Source organism: Muntiacus reevesi, chromosome 1 (genome assembly GCF_963930625.1).
Source record: "Muntiacus reevesi chromosome 1, mMunRee1.1, whole genome shotgun sequence".
Lineage (NCBI taxonomy): Eukaryota > Metazoa > Chordata > Mammalia > Artiodactyla > Cervidae > Muntiacus > Muntiacus reevesi.
In genome coordinates, this window is record NC_089249.1 from 183057752 (window position 1) to 183077475 (window position 19724).

A 19724-nucleotide genomic window follows, 5' to 3' on the forward strand; every position below is an offset into this window, starting at 1 on the left:
CGGCGTTCACTATTGCTGCCGAAAACTGTGAATGGGACTTCCCTGGTGGTCTGGTGGTTAAGAACCTGCTTGCCAATGCAGGGGACACGGTTCAATCCCTGCCCCTGGAAGGTTCCACACGCTGCGGGGCAACTGGGCCCATGTGCCACAACTACTGAAGCCGAATGCCCCAGAGCCTCGCTCTGCAACTAGAGGAGCCACTGCAATGAGAAGCCTGCACAGCACAAGACTAGCCTCCCGCTTGCTGCAACCAGGGGAAGCCTACACAGAGCAATGAAGACCGAGCACAACCAAAATAAACAGATAATCCATTCACTTAGAGACATTTTACACAAAAGAACTACGGTTGGACCGATACTAAAGGCAGAGCATGAAAATACAATGAGAAGGGGGATATCTGTGTGGTCTCCAAGCATCTCTCCACAAGACACTTAATTTCTCTGGGCAGAGCAAGCTGGCAGACCCCATCTTGACCAAGCGATCAAGGTCAGCCACCTAGGACAGGACACAGCGACAGCTCGCACGCTGGATATAATACAACGGGAAGGACACAGCGTCACTTCTGTGGGGTTTCTGCCAAAGACGCACAACTCCTGATCTGATCCCGAGGAAGCGTCTGACAAGCCACACTGAGAAACACTCTGCAAACAGCTGAGCGGTTCTCAGCGTGAAGGTCACGGACAACAAGGGAAAGCTGAGGAACCATCACTTCACAGATCGAAGGTGACTCAGGAGACACAAGGACTAAATGCAGCATCCGAGCCTGGACCAGAGAAAGAACCTAAGGGGGAAAGCTGACAATGTGAGTTTTCAGTCTGGAGATGAGAGCCTAGTGTCGCATCGACATTTAGTTCCTGGTTCAGATAACTGTATCGTGAGACGCTAACCACGGGAGCCGCTAGGGCAAATGTATCAGGAACTCTCAGCTATTTTTGTCATTTTTCGGTGAGTCTAAAGTTATTTCAAAATACACAGCTTTAAAAAAACAAAGAAGTTATGAGAAAACCAGGAGCTTCTGGGACTGCCAAAGTTTTCAGAGAAACATGTGTCAGACGCCTGTGGCGAGAAGGGCTGGCACTGTGTCCTGGCTCCTCCCTGCCGAGTGGGTGCCTTTGAGAGCATCTCCAAGTTCCGTGCTGGGGAAGGGTGCAAGCAGCCGTGGCCCCACAGCAGGGATTAGTGCTGCCTGGCTTGAAGGCAGACCTTCATCCCTCCTGGCAGGCGCACCCTGACCCTGGCCTCTCCTCAGGCCAAGGCCCTCACCCTCTGCCTCTGGCTCTGCATGTAGGGGTGAGAGTAGGGTGAAGGGTGATACTCGACACGATGGAACAGTGGCAGCTGTTGTTCATTAAATCCCTCTGCCCCTGTGTTCTCTGTCCAGCCTGAACCAATGCCCGTGGATGCCGCTTTATAGATGGGGAAGCTGAGGCAGCATGCGTCCTTGCTGGAGGCCGTCATGGTGGTAACCATCACAGCTGAAGACTGTGGCCGTCACAGTCACTGCTTTACGTCCCCGCTTTGCTGATGAGATGTGGAGCAGCTTGGCCAGACCAAGAACGGAAGCGACTGCAGCCTTGACACGGGACTCAAAAGCCGCAGCTGAGTCCGTCTCCACAGAGCCTGGCTCCTCGGTGACCTCAATATCATTTCATCCTGAATGCTTCTTCCAGAGAAGCACGTGCCTCTTACGAAAGATTTTGTTTAACCTGAATGAACAGTAGTGCAGGGGAGGCAGTGGTAAGAGTTTGGCTGCACTCAGACAGCGCCTGAGACAACTCTCAAAGCCACGCAGAACTTGAAGCCAAAGGGCAGGGACCTCTGAGATCTGAGGGGGCTGGGTCACCGGAGGCCAAGATCAACAAGTTCCTGAGATGTGAGCCTGGAAGAGGCAACCAAGGGGCCCGCTGAGCAGTCGGCGGGGAGAGCGGTCAGCGACGGAGACCCTGGGTAACCAGTCCCTGATGGGGACTCACCGAAGGCCATGGGGTAGAAGGAAGGTTTCGGCAGAAAGCCTAGATGGATGGAGGCCTGGTGTCTGGCAGCCTGAGAACTTTCAGTCTTGAACTTGGAAGAAGGTGGCCCGAGTCTCTGGCTCCCTCAAGCCTGGAAAAAGCCAGCGGAAATACTGTCTGGGGAAAGATGATACCCCGTACCTTGTGGGACTTAAAAAAATCTAGTATCTTGGGCCCAACCTGAGATAATGAGGCACAAGGGGAGACCAGATGCCACGTGAAAGGAGCAGAACCACCCCATATAGGCGGGCTGGCAGATGCCGTGTTGGAAAATGCCGACGGGTCACTCAACAGGGAAGGGCTAGAGCTGGTTCAAGCTCCAGCTGCCCCTTCTTCTGAATGGAGGGCCTCGTGTGGACCACTCCCTGCGTGGAGGTGACTTAGGGGCAGTGGGCAGTGCCACATGCAGTACCTGATAAAATAAAGAAGCAGGAGCGTCTTGAGACCCCCAAGTGTCACGGTCCACAGATCTGAGAAGGGTGACCATGTAAAGCGAGCCAAGGCTGACCCGGGGGGCGAGACCTTTACTGCTCTTGTTCTAACATAACTGACAGCTGAACTCCTGGCTTTCTTCAGTTCCGTGAGTTATTCCCCAAACCCCCCTTTTCTGCCTCTGATTCTCATCCATGAGCTTGAGGCCTTCCTCGTCCTGCAGGATAACCTCCCTCACCCCCTGGTTTGAGTTTGTCCAAAGTGTTTTCTCACTATGAGCCTGGGTTGTGGTGCTCCAGGAGGTACACAGAGGTGGGAGGCCCTCTCCTAAACATTATACCAGGGGACCCTGGGGGCACAGATTTACTCCAGGGGAGATGAACCTGGGCTTCTTGGTTAAAGCGGGGTCTGCCAGGCGTCCCCCTGTCTAGTGATCCTTTTTCCCTTTCTAGACTCTTCCCTTTGGAACCAGCCCACCATGGGCAAGAGGTAGGGTGGAAGAGGGAAGTTAGCAGAGGTTGAGAGGGGAGGATTCTTCCAGAACAGTGGTCTCCCCACCGCCCTTATTTACTTGCATGCTAAACTGTTTCAGTCGTGTCCAACTCTTTGTGACCCCGTGGCTCCTCTGCTCATGGGAGTTTCCAGGCAAGAATACTGGAGTGGGTTGCCCTTTCCTTCTCCAGGGGATCTTTCTGACCCAGGGATCGAATCTGAGTCTCTTCTGTCTCCACTAGCACCACCTAGGAAGCCCATGTTTATTTACTCATTCAGCCATTTATTCAGATCAGTTTACACTGTGGGTTAAGTCACTGCTCTGTTACTTATTTCCCGCTTCACTCTTCCAGCACTGGCCGTGTGGACGGAGCTGTTTTCCATCCACTGGAGGTGGAGGGGCAGGTCTGGGGAGGGAGTGGGGATGGCGACCCCAAGGATGATGAAACAGTGGTCCAAAAGTTTCCAGCAGCTGCAGGAGTCAAAACTGGGAGTGTGCAAGGAACAAACGTCAGTGTGCTGACTGTACACTGTACATCTATCTGACTGTACAGATAGATGTAGGCGGGAGGCAGGACAGGGTGCCTGCTGCTGTCTGAGGCCAAGCGCCGCTGCTCTGCAGACGACCCTCTGAAGGCTGCCCAGCCACCCCCCGCCCCTATAGCCTGGGCAGGGGGAATTGAGGGGAATTCACTCCTTCACTCTGGGTAACAGAACCTCAGATGGGGGAGTGGCGCCACCAGGCAGGGCCAGGGTGGGAGGCTTGTGAGCAGGGACCAAATGGCCTGGAACCCTCTTGTCCTGACATTTGGGGTAATGGTCCTAGAAGAGGGAGCCGTAAGGACCACTCTGGCCCAAAATTTAAAGGGCTGTGGTAAACTGAATGATGGCCCCTAAAGACATCTGTCCTGACTCCTGGGGACCTGTGGATGTCACCTCACATGGCAAAAGGAAGTTTGCAGGTGTGATCAAGTTAAGGATCTTGGGAAAGAAAAACTCTCTTGGAGTATCAGGATGGCCCCAACGGCATCACAAGTCCTTAAGGGAGAAAGGTGCTTTCCTGGTAGTCCAGTGGTTAAGACTTCATGCTCCCAACGCAGGAGGCCCAGGTTCAATCCCTGGTCAGGGAACCTGATCCCACGTGCTGCAATTAGGAGCCTGCACATAGCAAAGAAGATCCTGCGTGCAACAGCTGACACCCAGGGCCACCAAATAAATGGAGAAAAAGAAAGAGAGAGAGGGAGGCAGGAAGTCAGAGTAGACATGGAGGCAGATCTTAGCAAGACTTGAAGATGCTACCCTGGCTCTGAAGGCAGTAGAAGGGACCATTGCCAGCAGCACGCAGATGGCCTTCGGGAGCGGGAAAAGGCAAGGAAAACGGATCCTCTTCTGGACTCTCCAGCCCTCAGACCCATTTGAGACATCTGACCTCTGGAACCAAAGGATCCTGAGCCTGTGCGGTGTTCGGGCTCCGTGCGTGTGGCAGAGTGTCACTGCGGCCATGAGAGACTGACCCAGACTGTCACAAGACGCCAGGCAGTGGCCCTGGGGGACAGTGCCCAGAGTCACAGGAGACCGACTCCAGGTCAGCGTAAGACAATGAGAAAACCACAACGGCCAGTCCTGCTTGCAGCCCAGTGGCTGCCCCGGGGAGGCTGGGCTTGCACATGATGGTAGCTGCCCAGAGCCTCCTCGTGTCAGGCCCTGCTGGGCCCTGAGGGCATGGCAGCAGACTGGCATGTGCCCTCACGCAGAAGCAAGCAAGACAGTTCAGGGAGCTGAACCATTCCCCCCCCCCCCCCAGGAAGGCAGGGAACAGGGAGATGGGGACCCAGATTCAAGACTGGGTGGCCAAGCTGGCCTCCTGACAGGGGTGTTGGAGCTGACGCTGGAATAAATAGGGTTGGGGGTAGAGGGGCCGGCAGGAGCTGCATTCCAACAGTGAGACAGGGTGTGCAAAAGGCCTCCGGGCAGGAATGAGCCAGCCAGAGAGAGAGGAGAGGCTGTGGTTCTGTACGGGCAGCGGGGAAGCCAGGGACAGGCTAAGGAGGCCTAGAGAGGCTGCCTGTGGGGTCACTCAGGCAGGACAGGGTCTGACGAAGGGAGGCTGAGGGAGATCCAGGAACCTGCCCACATTCTCTCTGAGACCCCGGAGTGGTGGGCTTGTTTTCTGGGACGAGGAGGCCTGGGAGGGGCCAATGTAGGGGAAAGGAAGCCAGCAGGGCAGGCAGCCCTTGTTTCAAGGGCTCCACCCTTGGCAGATTCTTGCTCACCCCTGACCCTGAGCTTCCCAACTGAGAAGAGATTGCCAAGACTTCTGGTACTATCTTGTGGTCCCATTACAGCACTGGGGAGGATACGAGGGCAAAACATATAATGCATCTAAGTTTAATTAAAAATAGACCCAGTGGGGGACTTCCCTGCTGGTCTAGTGGTTAAGAATCAGCTTTTCAATGAAGGGGACACAGGTTCAATGCCTGGTCTGGGAACTGAGATTCCACAGGCCGTGAGGCAACTAAGGCCATGCGCTGTAACTACTGAGCCCGCGGGCCGCAACTAAGACCCAACGTGGACAAATAAATAAATGTCAAAAAAGAACAGTGGATTTGCACTGGAAGTCAGCTAGTGTCAGTCCTGTCTGGGTGTGTGGCTACCACTCTCCCGCTCCCCCAGCACCCTCTGCCTCGCCACTCACCCCAACCACCAGGCTGGTTGCAACGGTTACTCCTGTGGTTCCTTCCAGGTTCAGTGCTCGGCCTCCCCTCGTCACCTGTCGGGGAAGTATAACTGGGCAGGGAGAGTCCTGGATCCAAAGCTGGCCCCGCCCCTCACCAGGTGCACGCCCTTGGGCAGTGCCCTTATTCCTGGGGGCCTGGGCTCTCTGGCCGGTGAGCTGGGCTTGGCCAAGCCTGGGGTGAGCGAGCCGGAATGCAGAGAACCACGTCCCCCCGACTTCACCCTACTGAGGTCTGCCCGAACTTGCCCGAAGGACCTGGAATCCTCATGCTCCAGAATGTTCGATAGGACTATCGCTGTGGAAATCAGTCTGGAGGCTCCCCAGCTACTTGAACACAGAGCTACCAAGTGACCCCAAGATTCTACTCCCACTCCAAAGAGCTGAAAACAGATGTTCAAGCAAATCCTTGCACACCATGTTCAGAGCAGCACTAGTTGCAATCGATAAATTATTATTACTCAGCCATAAAAAGGAATGAGTTCCTCTCGGGAAAAAACGAGAATGAAGCACTAACATGTGCTGCCTCTTGCCCTGATGCCAAGGGCATGAGGGCAGACACAAGGGGCCGCGTGTCATGAGACTCCATGTACATGTACGAAGTGTCCACAGCATGCAGACCTGCAGACACAGAGAGCAGCGTGGCAGCCTCAGAGGCTGGGGGACGGGGAACAGACTTCCTTTTCAGGTGACAAAGAGGTTCTTTTGAAGCGGTAGTAGCGCAACACTGTGACAGTGCCACATGCCACTGAACTGGGTAGAATGGGAGGATTCCTTATAGGCGCGGTGCTTAGGACTCTGAGATTCCACTGCAGGAGGCATGGCTTCAATCCCTGGTCAGGGAGCTAAGAGCCTGCATGCTGTGAAGAATGGCCAAAAAACAAAAAACAAACAAACAAACAAAAAAAACCCAGAAGGTAAAATGGAAATTTTAAGTTATGTGACTTTACACACACACAAACCCCAGCTGGTACTTCCCGGGTGGCACAGTGGATAAGAATCTGCCTGCTAATGCAAGGGACACAGGTTCAGTTCCCGGTCCAGGAAGATCCCACACGCTGCGGAGCAGGTAAGCCTGTGTGCCTGGAGCCCGCGCTCTGCAGCAAGACACCCCAGTGAGAAGCCTGCACATTGCAACCAAGAGTAGCCCCCATCCATTGCAGCCAGAGAAAGCCCAGGCACAGCACTGAAGACTCGGAGTAGCCAAAAATTAAATAAATAAAATTAAAAACAACACACTTAAAAAAAAAAAAAACAGCCCCCCACTCCATCTGCCCTGGGAGGCCCTTCTCTGATCCATCAGAGAAGCGCTTCCAGTGGCTCTTCCAGGGTGGTAGGAGCCTGGTCACACCTCAGACCTCCCTTTCCTCACCAACACTCTTCTCCCCTCAGTTCAGTCACTCAGTCGTGTCTGACTCTTTGTGACCCCGTGGACTGCAGCATGCCAGGCTTCCCTGTCCATCACCAGGTCCCAGAGCTTGCTCAAACTCACGTCCATCGAGTTGGTGATGACATCCAACCATCTCATCCTTTTCATCCCCTTCTCCTCCCAACTTCAATCCTTCCCAGCATCAGGGTCTTTTCCAATGAGTCAGCTCTTTGCATCAGGTGGCCAAAGTATTGGAGCTTCAGCTTCAGCATCAGTCCTTCCAATGAATGTTTAGGATAGATTTCCTTTAGGATGGATTGGTTAGATCACCCTGCAGTCCAAGGGACTCTCAAGAGTCTCCTCCAACACCACAGCTCAAAAGCATCAATTCTTCAGTGCTCAGCTTTCTTTATGGTCCAATTCTCACATCCATACATGACTACTGGAAAAACCATAGCTTTGAGTAGATGGATCTTTGTCAGCAAAGTAACGTCTCTGCTTTTTAACATCCTGTCTAGATTGGTCATAGCTTTTCTTCCAAGGAGCAAGTGTCTCTTAATCTGACGGCTGCAGTCACCATCTGCAATGATTTTGGAGTCCCCCAAAATAAAGTCTGTCACTATTTCCATTATTTCCCTATCTATTTGACATGAAGTATTCGGACCGGATGCCATGATCTTAGTTTCTTGCATGTTGAGTTTTAAGCCAGCTTTTTCACTCTCCTTCTTCACTTTCATCAAGGGGCTCTTTGGTTCCTCTTTGCTTTCTGCTATAAGGGTTGTGTCATCAGCATATCTGAGGTTATTGGTATTTCTCCTGGCCATCTTGAGTCCAGCTTGTGCTTCATCCAGCCCTGCATTTTGCATGATGTACTCTGCATATGACTTAAATAAGCAGGGTGACAATATACAACCTTGATGTACTCGCTTCCCAATTTGGAAACAGGCGTGTTTGTCCCATGTCCGGTTCTGACTGTTTCTTCTTGACCTGCATACAGATTTCTCAGGAGACAGGTAAGGTGGTGTGGTATTCCCATCTCTTTAAGAATTTTCCAGTTTTTTGTGATCCTCTCCTCCCCTACTAGGTTATTTTGAGTCAGATTAACTGGGTGGTTGCCATGTATATGCTCTGGGGAGGAGGCACCATGGAGAGGGTGGGAAATGGCAACCCACTCCAGTATTCTTGCCTGGAGAATCCCTTGAACAGAGGAGCCTGGTGGGCCACAGTCCACAGGGTCACAAAGAATCAAAGACAACTGAAGGGACTTAGCATGGACTCAGGGCCTGGGGGAGGGGGAGGGCAGTTAGTGTCTAATGGGGACAGAGTTTCAGTTTGGGAAGATGGAAAAGTTCTAGAGATGGATGGTGGTTACAGTTGCACAGCAGTGTGAATGTACTTAATGCTACTGAACTGTACACTAAAAAAATGTTAAGATGGTATATTTTATGTTGTGTGTGAGCATTCATAGAATGCTCAGTCTTGTCTGACTCTTTGTGACCCCATGGACTGTAGCCTGCAAGGCTCCTCTGTTCATGGAATTTCCCAGGCAAGAATACTAGAGTGGGTTGCTATTTCCTCCTCCAGCAGATCTTCCTGACCCAGGGATTGAACCAGCATCTCCTGCATTGGTGGGAGGATTATCACTGAGCTACCTGGGAAGCCAGATTTTACGTTGTATATATCTTAACACAATTAAACAAGAAATTGAAGCATAGACAAAATGCATCTGTGATGTTAGGATCAGATGGGGTTACCTTTGGTGGGTAAGACAAGAAAGGGGTGTGGAGAGGCCAGCTGAGGGGCTTGAAAGGCTCTGTATCTTGACCAGGTTTCAAGTGTGAATGGATGTAATAATTTCTGAGTTGTATATTTATGGGTTATTCACTTTACTGTGTGTAAATTACAGTGCAATAAAAAACTTAAAAACCATAAAAAAAAAACAGAAACCTTCTTGGCCCCTCCCAGGCCAACTGAGTCTGAGCTTGAGAGTCATGTTCCTAACTCCCAGGGTGCTCTGATGGCATCTGGGGCGTAGGGGTGACATGCACGGCTCACTACTGCTCACCCCCCTCCCCACCTGCAGAGGATATACCTCGGATGACTTTGACAATGACTGACAGTCTGGAGGAGATGCTTAAGCTCCTGTTGGGCCACAGATGCAGAGGACAACCAGGCCTCTTCTGGAGGCTGCACCCTGGTAGCCACCCGACTCTGCCTGCTATCCCCTTGGAGAAGGGGACGCTGACCCTCCCCTTGACTCCAGGGTGACCTGGGTGACCCTGCTCAGGTCACGAGAGCTCACTCTCCTGGGTTTGGGGTGCTGGACCCAAAACTGAGACTTTTGAGGGAGCCCCCTGTGCTAGATAAGTCCTTTTTCTCCAGGGAGGGGAAGTTAGGCCAAGGGCAGTCACCACAAGGCCAAGGTCAGGAGGGGGAGGCAGACACCAGCAGGCTTAGGCTGTCCTGGGACCCAGCAGACCGAAAGAACCTGGAAAGTACAGGAAGCACATGGACTTTTTCTCCCTGGAGCCCACAAAGCCCCTTTTCAGTTCAGCCAGTTTGGGATGGGTTTTTTTTTCCCCCCCAAATAACAAGTATTCATTGGGACTTCTCCGGTGGGTCCAGTGGCTAAGATTCCGTATTCCCAATGCAGGGGACCTGAATTCAATCCCTGGTCAGGGAACTAGATCCCACATGCCACAACTAAGACCCAGCACAGCCAAATAAATACCTTTTAAAAAGCAAAAAACCCAAGTGTTTATCTTTTCATATGCTATTTCTATACCTCTCATTAAACAAAAATTAAAGTGAAGTGGGGATGGGGGCAGGGGACGCCATGCAGCAATATAACTTACTGAACAGCAATATCTAAGAGACAGCAATATCAGACTTCCCTGGTGGTCCAGGGGTTAAGAATACGCCTGTCAAAGCAGGGCACACAGGTTCGATCCCTGGTCTGGGAAGATTCCACATGCCTTGGGGCAACTAAACCCTTGAGCTGCAACTACTGAGCCCACAAGACAAGCCATTGCAATGAGAAGCGCGCGCACTGCAACCAGGAAGTAGCTCCCGACGCTGCAACTAGAGAAAGACCACCTGCGCAGTGACGAGCCTGCGCATTGCGACTGTGACGATCACAGCCAAAGGAAATCACTATATGTGTAAACAAATAAAAGAGACACGAGGGTCCTAGATGGCCCGTCCCAAGGGTACCACATGGCAGCCGCTCCGCATCCGGGGCCTTCCCGCCACACACTCACGGACACACACACAGGCAACTCCCTGGCCAGGGACACGCTCACGGACATACACGCAGGCAGCTCCCCGGCCAGGGACACGCTCACGGGCACACACACGCAGGCAGCTCCCCGGCCAGGGACACGCTCACGGGCACGCACACGCAGGCAGCTCCCCGGCCAGGGACACGCTCACGGGCACGCACACGCAGGCAGCTCCCCGGCCAGGGACACGCTCACGGGCACGCACACGCAGGCAGCTCCCCGGCCAGGGACACGCTCACGGGCACGCACACGCAGGCAGCTCCCCGGCCAGGGACACGCTCACGGGCACGCACACGCAGGCAGCTCCCCGGCCAGGGACACGCTCACGGGCACGCACACGCAGGCAGCTCCCCGGCCAGGGACACGCTCACGGGCACGCACACGCAGGCAGCTCCCCGGCCAGGGACACGCTCACGGGCACGCACACGCAGGCAGCTCCCCGGCCAGGGACACGCTCACGGGCACGCACACGCAGGCAGCTCCCCGGCCAGGGACACCAGGTGTGCCAGTGAGTGGCAGGGTTTGCCACAGCTGGGTGCTCCACCGGCAGGAGGAGGGAAGTGTTCATACAGACGGGAGGGCAGTTTCTCAACAGATCCCGTAATCTCTTGGTAAAGGGAAGCCTATTAACGTCCTATCTGTCTGCTGATAAAGGCTGTTTTCTTTTCCAGTGAATGGGCCTAGTGAGGGGAAGCATCTTACCCAAGGGCCTTTCCTGGTTAACTCTGACCCAGCTGGCTGCTGCCTGCTGCTTCTCCTGCTGCAGGTGCAAGTACTGCAGACCAACTCCGGTCACTGCAACCCTGTGCTGCTGTCTCTACAGGCCAGACGCCCATGTCCTGAAAGATCCGAACGTTCTATGGGCAACCACTCTCCTCGGTCCTTGCAGACAGTGCTGCCAACACCTGTGGTCAATGGTGTGTGAAGTGACCTAAAACAAACTGAGGCACTTAATGGCCTTCATGCTCCTCTGCTAAGAGGGTGCACTTGTGTAACATCTTTACCCCAAAGCCTTGTGTTCCTGACACACAGGGCCCAGCACCGGGCTACTCAATTGCACCTGCTCAATTATTTACTGGCTGAGTGAATTGTTTTTGCTTGCGCCATGTTCTCCATCCTACTCCTTATGTCTGGCAAACTCCTCTGCATCCTTCAAAGCCCATCCTAAATATCCTGGTCTCACCTTCTCAAGGCTGGCTGCTCTGCCCTGCACTGAGCACTCCGTGGTTCTCTGCTTGCTGGGAGGGGCTGTTTTCCACTCCCCTTCCCCACTAGCCTGGGGACCCTGGAAGGCAAGGGCCTGTGTCACACTTACTGTCAGTGCCTAGCAAAAAGCCAAGGTGAATACCTGTAGACAGTGTGAAGACAGTGATTTCGCTGTGTCTTCCTGCTCACAGGCACCACACACCGGCAGCACGGACGCGCCTCTTCCATGGCTGCCTGCCTTGTTCCCCGGGGTGGGGGGGGGGGGGGTGTGCCCGGGCTCCTGCTGTGCTGAACTGGTGTGGGAGGATGTGTCCAGTGTGTGGCCTTGGACATGTTACTAAACCTCCTTGGCCTCCTTCTCCTCCTCTGTCACTATCTTCTGAGGCTGGGGCTGCCCAAGCAGGTCTCTGGGGTATCGTGCTCCCTAATGAGGAGTCAGACTGGGGCTAAGGTCACCCGGTTCTACCGAGCAGGTCTCCCCAGCTCCCATGTCTCACCACGTACCCACACACCTTCATGCTGGGGCCTCCCAGAGGGCTGAGCATGTCTGTGGCATCCAGCCCTCGACTCTGTCTCCTGCAGGTTCATCTCCTTGAAGTGTTGAAATCTGGAGAGTGGCGCCCCACTGTCCATTAAACGATGGCGGTTTAGGAAGCTCTTGCTCTCCATCAAGCCCTCGGCCCTGACGCCACCACTGCTGCTCACAGTCAGCAGGGCAGCCTCCAGCCCTGACATTCAGGGCTGGTCAACATTTGGCTCTGACCAATGAAACAGGCTCCCTGGGGGACTTCCCTGGTGGTCCAGTGGTTAAGACTCTAAGCTTCCACTCTTCCACTGCAGCGGGCAAGGGTTCAGTCCCTGGTTGGGGAACTAAGATCCCACATGCCACGTGGTGGGGCCAAAAAAATGGGGCTCATAGGCCCCAAACGGTCTGTTCTTCAAGGCGCGGCTCATACGTACTAATGGGAGGCTAGACCAGTCACTGGCTAAGGTGTGACCAGCAAGGCTATAAGCCATATACTCCACCCCATCCCCTCCCTTCTCATGGATGCAGAGGCCTGCCCAAAGTAGGGCAGGGGAGGGCAGTGTTTCACCTCAACCCCCAGGTGTGCCCGTCCCTGAATCTCTGGTGACATTCGTGCAGGACTCTTGCCCCAGACATAAATCAGAGTCCCTGAGTATGACCTAGGAATCAGCCCTTTAGACAGGGTGAGGGTGAGATTAGTTGTGTTGACACTGTTGACGGGGCAGGTCATCGATCAGTGTGGCTAATTAATACCTAATGAAATGTACATATTGACTTTCTCCACTCATACCATGGCAAAGGTATACCACTTGGAGATAGAGCAAAGACTCCGACATCCGCTCAGAGCTCTGGCACATTTCCATGTTGGAAGTCTCGAAACCACTCACAAGGCAGGCCTTCCGTTCTGGCCCTCATCTCATAGTCGGGGAGGTACAGGTGGTCAGAGCGTCTAAGCTTGGGTCTGCGGATCTGGCCTGTCCACAGTGGCCTGGCCTCAGTGCAAGACCCTCGCCTGTCTCTCTCATCAGGACCATGGACCAGGTCTTCAACCCAATCCCCTCTCAGGACCCACTCGTGCTCCCTGGCTTGGCCTTTTCTTGGGTCCTGCCATATTCAGGTTTGTTTGTTTCCTCTGCCCCAGTTCCTTGCGGGTAAGTCTGAGCCACACCCATGTCCCAAACCTTTCCGAGCCGGTGTTTCTACCTCCCCCACACCCGTCCCTGACCCTGGCACACAGATATTTACAGATTATAGAAAAGTTGTGCTGTAAGGCTTCAGGTCTGTTCCACTCCTGGAAGCTGTGCTGGTGGTGGCATTCCAGGACATTGTATAAATACCTGATTCTAACAGTGGAAGGAAGCACGGTGCTATGGGTGACTTGTTTGAAGGAGGATAGGACCTGGATTCAGGACAACCTAGGTCTGCCTTAACTTTCCCACGTTTTCCCTATGTATCTTTAGACAGAGGTCCCTGGACGCCTTGGTCACCCTTCTGTAAAACTGAGACGATCCAGACCAAACTCCATAGGTAAGCATGTGCCAAGGAGTGGCAAAGAGCAAAATGAAGACAACCGTTCATGTGTCTGGGCCCTTGCTGGCACCGAGCAGATGCTCCCACCTTCCAGCAGGGAGGCAGGTGAGTGAGGGAGCCCACGGGGCCCGTGCACACGGGCCACCTGGAGGGCCTGAGAAGTGTGTTCCGACCCTGCCGGCCCCATCTTGTCTGAAACAGCAGAGGCTGCTGGACAAGCACCTCCTTCAGTAACGTCCTGGCAGGAATGCTGGCTCTGCAGCTCTAGGGGTTAAATGAGGTCTGAAGTTCACGTCTACCCAGGACCTCAGGAAGTGACCTCATTTAGAATAGGGTCTTTCAGGTGTAATTAGCTAAGGATATCAAGATGAGTCATCCTGGATTTGGTGGACCCTAAATCCAACGATGGGTGTCCTTAAAGGAGGACACACATACGGGGAAGAAGGCCACATGAAGACAGGCGAAGGGACTTCCCTGGTGGTCCAGAGGCTAAGACTCTGCACTCCCCATGCGCGGGGCCCAGGTTCGATCTCTGGCTGGGGAACTAGATCCCACATGCCGAAACCGAAAGAGTCCCTCATGCCCCAACTAAAGAGTCTGCATGCCATCATGAAGACCAGAGATCCTGCGTGCCGCAAGTAGGACCCAGCACAGACAAGCAAATAAAAATTAATTTTTTTAATTAAAAAATAAATCTTCAGAAGACAGAGATGGAGATTAGGGTGCTAGAGCTGCAAGCTGAGGAACTCAAGGACTGCTGGCAGCCATCAGAGGCAAGAAAAGGGTCTCCCTCAAGGTCCAGGTAGGACACAAGCGTGCTGTTTTAGTTCTGGTTGGGTGGCTTGTAAAAAGAAATACATCTCTCGTGGTTCTAGAGGATGAGACGCCTAAGGTCAGGGTGCCAGCAGATTTGGTGTCTGTTCAGATTCTCTTTCTGGCTCACAGAAGTCTACCTCTCTGTGTCCTCACAGAGCAGACGGGGCAGGAGAGGCCTCTTGGGCCTCTTTTAGAAGGCCACTAATCCCACTCGTGGGGGCTCCCTTCTCATAAGGGAATCATCTCCCCAAAGCCCACCTCCTAATATTGTCACATGGGGGATTAAGTTTCAACATGTGAATTTTAGGGGAGACGCAAGCACCCAGTCCACAGCACCTTCCAATTCCTTGATTTCGGACTTCTGAACTCCACAACAGTAACAGAATAAACTTCCGTTGTCTCACACTGTCCAGTTTGGGGTTATCTGTTATGGCAGTTCCAGGAAACGAATACAGCAGGAGTCTGCGCCTCCCAAGTGCACACCGTGCCTCGGCCAGCGACATGCCCATGGCCCTGAGGTCACTGCTCCTCTCTCTGTATCCCACAGGTCGCCCTGATGGCCAAGCTTCAACAGAAAACCTGGCTTCTCCTGATCTCTGTTGAGCCCCTGTAACCTAAGCTCTCAGCTGCAGCAAAAGGTATTCAGTGAAGAAAACAAACATTGACAAGCATATTTTAAAAATAGCACAGGGACCAGGGAGGGGCCACTGGGGCAACATTCTACTTTTTAAACTGGGTGTTGGTTTCCTTATTCTTTCTACCTTCTTTCATGTGCACATTATGTACTATTATTACTAAGAAGCAGTTCACATTTAAAATAAAAAATACAATGCATTTTTTAAAAGAGCTGGCTTGCAAAACCCAAACAAGCTAAAGGCTCCAATCAACTCAATAATCCTCTAAAGTCTCAGTGCCAATACACTAAAAGACTAGAAGACTAAAATATGGGATGACAAATGTGAAAAGGCCTGCCCTTGGTCTGATGACGCCCTCCACCTGGCACCAATAGTGGGAAATCACTGACAACTCAACAGAGTCTCAAGACATCTTCCTAAATAGATTTAACATCTGTGACTTGTGTCAGCCTCATCAGACACCTTCATTCTTTTGCTGGATCCAAGTGTTAAAAAAAAAAAACAAAAAAACGGTCAATATCTCCGGCCTCTCATCCTGGGACCCCAGGCAGGCCCTGCATCTTTCTCTAGAAAGGACCGCCTCTCCCACTGCCAACCACCATAGTTTCCTTCAGAGCCCTGCAGATGAGGGACTCAAGTATTTTTTTGGACTGAACTTTAGACTCTTGAGGAGAAACAAATCTAATGTTTAATCACCACCCACTACGGGCAGGAACACCTCAGAGAAGGAAGGATAGAAAGACTGGAGAGACCAGAACTTGACAACTGCCCTGGCCACCAGGGGAGGAATCGGGCATTCCAACTCCACGCTGAGAATACTGATGAGCGCACAGCCTCCACAGAGGAGCATTAACCATTTAGATGCACGTGTCCTGTGGCCTGGCCACTCAGGAGGTTGCTGCAGTTGGATGTCAAACTCCATGAAGACAGAGAGGGTTTGAAGTGTCTCTGCTTGGCTGGAGCCCCACACACTTTTACTACCTATTTGCTCATGCAAGACTCAATCTATTCACTGCAGTTTGGTTTGTAAAAGCAAAATATGAGGGACTTCCTTGGTGGTCCAGTGCTCCCAAAGCAGGGGGCCTGGGTTCGATCTCTGGTCAGGGAAATAGATCCCATATACCACACCTAACACAGCACACAGCGGCAACCAAGACCCGGTGCAGCTCAATAAATAAATAATAAAAATAAATATTTTATAAAAAACCAACATATGAAAGACAACTTAAAACAGTCATCAGTAAGGAACTGGTTATAAAGTCACCCACCCTTTTGATACAATGTGATACAAATTTACCAGTGCTTTAAAAGGGGTCCTTAGACCACCTCTAGAAGGGAACATTGTTATATACCAGAAACTATTAACAATGAGGCCCTCCAGAGTGGGATAGGGTACAGGTATGGGGAGATCTGCCTGGTTTTTACTCTCGCTTCCTTTTGTACTGCTTGATTTTATTCATTTATTTTGACCATGTATATCAATTACCTTGTCAGTTTATTCATATCTTTGCATATGTATATATATAATATATGCATGAACATACATACATATAAAATGTGTGCATGTGTATATATGTACATTTACAGATACACACACACGCACACATTTTAAATTACTCTATTTGAATTTGGACAGAAAACTCCAATGGCTTTAAAACAAGACCCTTCAGAACATTCCAGCACCATCTTTGCAGGGAGAGAAGGGGTGAGGGGTGGATAGGTGTTAAGAAGTACTGTGCAAGCCTTACAGGAAACAGTACATTATTGCTTTTTTTTTTTTTTAACAATAAAGCCATCAGCCTCCTTCCACACTGCACACTTGCAAATCACACTCCAGGGAACTTAAAAAGTTCCAGAAAAATCTTTATCCCCAGCACCAAGCCAGGCTACAGTTTTGCAGTTTATCTCTAAAGAGCCGAAACATTAACCTTCTCACTCTGAAGAGTGTTTCCTTACTCTCTCGGTTTATCAGCATCAAGGGCCCATGGAGCTCTCCCGGGTCAGCAAGGAGACTCGGTCTGTAAGAGCTGAAGCCAGAGTCCCAAAGCCTGGCAATCCCTGCCACCAGGCGACACTGTGAGCTTGGCCGGAGGCACCCTAGGTGTTAAAGCCCAGCTGCAACAGTGCCCCCGCCCCCACCAGCTCCTGGACTCTGAGACACATGCTCAGAAAGCAATCAGGGGCCGCCCCTTCCAGCTCAGCCTTTCCAGACCCAGTCAAAGTCACGACTCCTGAGGAACAGCTGCAGGGAGGGTGGGGGTCCCCTCCCTACCAATTCCTCAGAAATAAACACAACAGATGGGCAAAAGTGGGGGAGGTCCACAGAGAAGGGTCAGCAGCAATGCTCAGTGCTCGGGAAGAGGTGGGCAATGCCACTCTGGTTCAAACTGCTTTAGGTTCATTGCTGGTAAAATGGAGATAATTCCAGTTTGTTTGGCTGATAGGATTATGTTAAGCCCGGAAATCACTTAACAGACCATCATAAATGAAAAAATAACATCTGGGTGGGCTTTTTTTCAGGGGGTGGTGGTGGAAGGTGCCGTGATCCTGAGATAGCAAGGCTTGGGTGAATGTTGGAAAACCTGGATTATAGAGTGAGCACAAACACAGGTGGAAGAAAGTACAGGTGGGTGCAGACTGGGGGGGTTCAAGTCACAAGGGGCTGCCAAGGGCACCAGACAGGTGTGTACATGTGCAGGTGGAAGTACCTGAGGGCGCTGACCCAGATTACTTAAGATGGGGGCAGTGAGAGGGTCGCAGACTTGGGCGTGAGAAAAGGCAGTGAGGGAACAGGAACAAGTCCAGACGTGAGCGGGGAATGGTGAGTTTGGGGTCACAGGCTCCGGCGGCGGTGTGGGGGTGCAGGCTCAGGTGTGGTTGCGCCGAGAGGAGGAGAGGAACGCCCTATGGTGTAGGGACATCATCAGGGTAGGTCTCGGACGATGTGCGAGAAGGGGTTCGTGAGTTGGGGGCGCGGTGTCAGGTGTGTGAGGGGGAAGTAATGTAAGTGGAGCCAGAGAGATAGGTGCGTGTAGGGGGTGCAGAGTCAACTGTGCGAGGCACCTGGGGGCATGACCCCAGGGGTGTGGGGGGGTGTCAGCGAGGCGGACAGTCTCAGGTGTCTGACGGGAGATGTCAACGAGAAGGGCTGTGCAGTCAGGGATGTGTGGGCTGTCGGCGAGGGCCTCAGATGCGGCTGTGGGGGCCCCAAGGGGCATCAGGCGCGGGGTGTGGGGATCGGGGGGTGGGCTTTAACCTCTCCCGGTCCCCGCGATGCTGCTGTCACGCCCCGCCTCGTCCGCCCCCGCCCCGGGCCCATGACAGGACTGTGCCTCGCCCTAGGGCGGCCCGACAGGCGCGGGCTCCCTCGACGCCTGCGCTGCCCCGCGCCCCCCGCGCCCCCTCACCGGCTGGGACGTGTCGCCACCGCCGCTGCCGCCGCCGCCGCCACCACCTCCAGCCGCCACAGCCCCGCCCCGCGCACCCTCCGCGCGCGCCGCGGGAGGGGGCCCAAACCGTACTCCGATTGGCTGCGTGCTGGCCAACCACCCCTGGAGGCAGCGGATATTGGTGGGCATGAAGCGGACGAGCAGCCCCTAAAGCCAATCACTGAGGGGTGGAGGCGGGACTATTGAGAGGAGGCAGTGGGGCCCCCGGGTGGTCCAGCTGGGCGCGAGGCGCTGGGAGGCGAGGGCCCGGAGGCGGGCGAAGATTGGAGCCGCGGAGGAAGACGGGCAGCCCTGATGGCCAATGGCTGGGGGTCAAGGGCGGGGCTCCGAAGAAACTTGCGCGACTGGCGCTGGAGGAACTGAGGGCGTAGCCCGGAGCGTGACGGAGATTGGCTTAGAAGCAAAGACTGGCAAGGCCTGCGGCCAGTCCTAGGGGTCGTCGGCCGTGCGCCCTGGACTAGACTTGGAGCAAAGGAAAGTGCAGAATTTGGCCCTGAACGAGGTGGCCGGAGGTGGCCTCGAGCGTTCCTTGAGGCTGTGGCGAAGTCAGACCCTCTGGCCCCCCAGTGCAGAAGCAAGACCTCCAACTTAGGCCGTGAACTTGGCCATCACGGCCGAAGGACTCGTGAATAATTCAATTCCTTACTACCCACTATTCCGCTGCGGATGATACAGAGAGGACAGAGACTCGATGGAGGTCACTCAGCTGCAGCGCAGGGTAGTGCGAAGACGTGGAAATAGGTGGAATCCTACTTACGCGTTTTACGATTTTCTGAAAATGTTCTTCCAGGGATCAAATGACATCCGGGCCATCGCCCTGCTAAGCCTTTGGTGAATAAACCGAATCCTAGGACCACAAGCCCATGAGGTCAAAGCGACTGTTGGCTCCATTGTACAGAAACCAGAGCACAGACAGGTCAAGCTCCTTGCCCTTGGTCACACAGCACTTCAGCAGGCTCCAAGTTGCCTACTTTTTGGAAGAGGGGTGGTGAAGACCCCACCTGCCAATGCAGGAGATATAAGAGTTGTGGGTTCTGTCCCTGGGTCAGGAAGGCCCTCTGGAGGAGGGCATGGGAATCCACTCCAGTATTCTTGGATAATCCCATGGGCAGCGGAGCCTGGCGGGCTATAGTCCATAGGGTCGAAAAGAGTCTGACACCACTGAAATGACTTAGAATGCTCGCAAGGGAGCGTCAGAGCTCAGCCACTGTGGGCCTGAGTGACCAGCCACTGGCTGACGAC

The 19724-nt window shown here is 53.2% G+C and overlaps 1 protein-coding gene and 1 non-coding gene across 3 annotated transcripts in view; one reads left to right on the forward strand and one right to left on the reverse strand.

The window, feature by feature from the left end:
* Window positions 1-18522, reverse strand: part of SLC25A42 (solute carrier family 25 member 42) — a 42800-nt gene extending 24278 nt beyond the window's left edge. For both annotated transcript variants that reach the window (XM_065917365.1, XM_065917364.1), the window contains exon 1: window positions 18441-18522. The gene's annotated coding sequence lies outside the window, so the exon portion shown is untranslated. The remainder of the gene's footprint in view (window positions 1-18440) is intronic.
* TRNAW-CCA (transfer RNA tryptophan (anticodon CCA)) lies at window positions 3994-4066 on the forward strand. Its single transcript has one exon. It is a non-coding gene; the product is annotated as a tRNA-Trp (tRNA).
* Window positions 18523-19724: the final 1202 nt, after the last annotated feature.